General features: G+C 41.4%; 1 long non-coding RNA gene across 1 annotated transcript in view; it reads left to right on the forward strand.

The window, feature by feature from the left end:
• The window catches only part of LOC102475230 (uncharacterized), a 43,681-nt gene extending 41,665 nt beyond the window's left edge, over positions 1-2,016 (forward strand). The window contains exons 3-4 of the long non-coding RNA XR_335042.2: positions 1,083-1,219; positions 1,361-2,016. This is a non-coding gene — a long non-coding RNA (uncharacterized LOC102475230). The remainder of the gene's footprint in view (positions 1-1,082; positions 1,220-1,360) is intronic.
• The last annotated feature ends 418 nt before the right edge of the window (positions 2,017-2,434 follow it).

A 2,434-nucleotide genomic window follows, 5' to 3' on the forward strand; every position in this document is an offset into this window, starting at 1 on the left:
ACGCCAGGCGCATGTGCATGCGTGCCCAAGATCCCAAGAGGAGAATGGAGGAGAAGGGATTGCAACGTGACCATCCCCCCTGGGGGGTGATTTCTCACTTTCTGTCTCTATGTCTCTCTCTGTCTGTCTGGCAAGTGCACGTGCCCTATAGCAAAAATCTCTCAAAAAGAAAAACAAAAAAATTCTAAGAGGAGACTGGATGAGAAGGAATTGTCATGTGGCCATCCCCCTAGGGGGTGATTTCGTACCCTGTAGCAAAAATCTTTCTCAAAAAAAAAAATAAAAAGACACAGGGGGAAGGAATAGGGCAGGTGGGGAAGGACAGTGTATTTGCATGGTGTACGTGTGGCAGGCCAGCTTCCTTTCCTGCTGTAGTCCAAAATTCTGTTTTGTATTGGGAAGGAATGGTGAGAGAAGAAAAAAGAAGAGGCCAGAAGATGGCATAGTGACTAAGGCACTGGACTCCCATGATTGAGCGTGGTTCAGGTCCTGGGCCTGGTGGCTTGGCTTGAGAAATACCGTGTGTATGTGTGTGACCAAAATCCTGAGAGGAGAACACAGGAGAAAGTATTGCAACACAGCCATCTCCCCTGGGAGTGATTTGTCACTTTCCCTGTCTCTCTCCAGCCAAGTTCACACACCCTGTGGCAAAATCCTAAAAAAATTTAAAATGGACCAGCAGATGGAGTAATGGTTTCATCACTGGGATCCCACATAGTCGACTATGGTTCAAGTCCCGGACCTGGTGAACTAAAACTCATGCTGGCCACCTGTGCATGTGTGCCCCAAATCCTGAGATGTGAATGCAGGAGAAGGGATTGCGGTGTGGCCATCCCTCCCCCCCCGGGGAGTAATTTCTCGCTTTCTGTCTTTCTGTCTCTGTCTGTCTTTGCAGCGATTTTTGCCTTATAGCAAAAATCTCTCTAAAAAATTTTTTAAAACAAAAAGAAAATGAAATTATTGCCACCTATTCTTACTGTTTTGTACACTTTTCTACAAATAAATATATAGTATCTATTTTCTCTTAATTCCAGCTTTAAATTTCAAATTTATTTTTGTGTGTTTCTAACTCTCCTCTCTAGATGGCAGCACAGATGGAAAAATACCAGAAAAACTCAGCAGGCCAGCTTCAGCATCTGTGAACAGCCTCCAACAGCCTCCTCAACTCACTCTTCCTTCTTTTTCATTTATTTATTTATTTTAAAAAACCAAACCTGAGGTATGATGACTGATACTTATTTTTTCTCAATGTTTATTACATGGGCATGCTAAGAATGAATTAAAATGTGATATTAGGGAATGAGGGAACTGACCCTTGCAAAATCTCTCATAGGCTAATCGTGTTTTCTGTATTTTAAAGATAATGTCAGCAGGCTTCCTAAGACATGCAGAGTACCATCTAGGCATGGCCATTGGCATCATTACACTGGGCATCTGATACCTGCACACTCCAAGCCACCCGACTTGCTCTAAGTATTGGATTCATATAAGAGCTATAACAGTGCTATTTACTGACCCTCTTGTTAACTGATGCTCTGAACCTGTTGTAAATGATCCCTGTGTCATCAAATACTGCACTGAAACTTAGGAAGTTAGCATGAAGGTAAGTAGTGGTCCTTCAAAAGTGTACAATTTATGGTTGAATTAATAATGCAAGAGAAAAGGAGTGAAAAGGTCTTAGAAGACCTTTATACTTTACATCAAAACTCCACAAGGCATTTTTTTAAAACTTTACCCTTCAGAGGTTTATTGAATCTCTTCATTAAACAATGAAATGGGGTCTACCAGCAAGGTGTTCTCAACAAAATCTGCTGACAGAGAGAACATAAGAAAACTGGCCCCTGCAGCATATGGCATTTCAAGAGCTCAAAAGTGCTGCAAAGAACACTAAATTGTTCATGTGTAATGAAATGAACAGTAGCTAAAATGTGACCTATGCCTTTTAAACAGCAACAACAACAAAAAAAAAATGACCATGGAGAATAAAAATATAGTCTATGAATAAACTGACCTGAGGCCAAAATAAAAAAAAAAGTGAATCTTGATTCATATTTAAGAAGAAATCAACTTATAATGTGTCAGTTAATTTTTAAATTCTGTCTCCTTCTTAAGAATTATTTATTTAATTATATTTATTATTATTGTTTTCATATTTACTGTAGGGCACATGTGCTTACCAGAGAAAGACGGGGACAGGGGGTGGGAGGTACAGAAGGGGAGTTAGTGGAGAGGGAGTGGAAGAAAGCAAGCCATCAGGTCCAGGACTCAAACCATGGTTGGCCATGTGGGAGTCCAGCACCTCAACCACCAGGCCACCTGCTGGCCTCCTCTCTCTTAAGAATGTCACATTGGGTGCCAGCAGATGGTATGGTGGTTAACACTTGACTCCCACATGACTGACTACAGTTCCAGTCCCAGACTTGGCAGCTTTCCC

This window comes from Tupaia chinensis, unplaced genomic scaffold, assembly GCF_000334495.1.
Source record: "Tupaia chinensis unplaced genomic scaffold, TupChi_1.0 Scaffold000322_1, whole genome shotgun sequence".
NCBI lineage: Eukaryota > Metazoa > Chordata > Mammalia > Scandentia > Tupaiidae > Tupaia > Tupaia belangeri.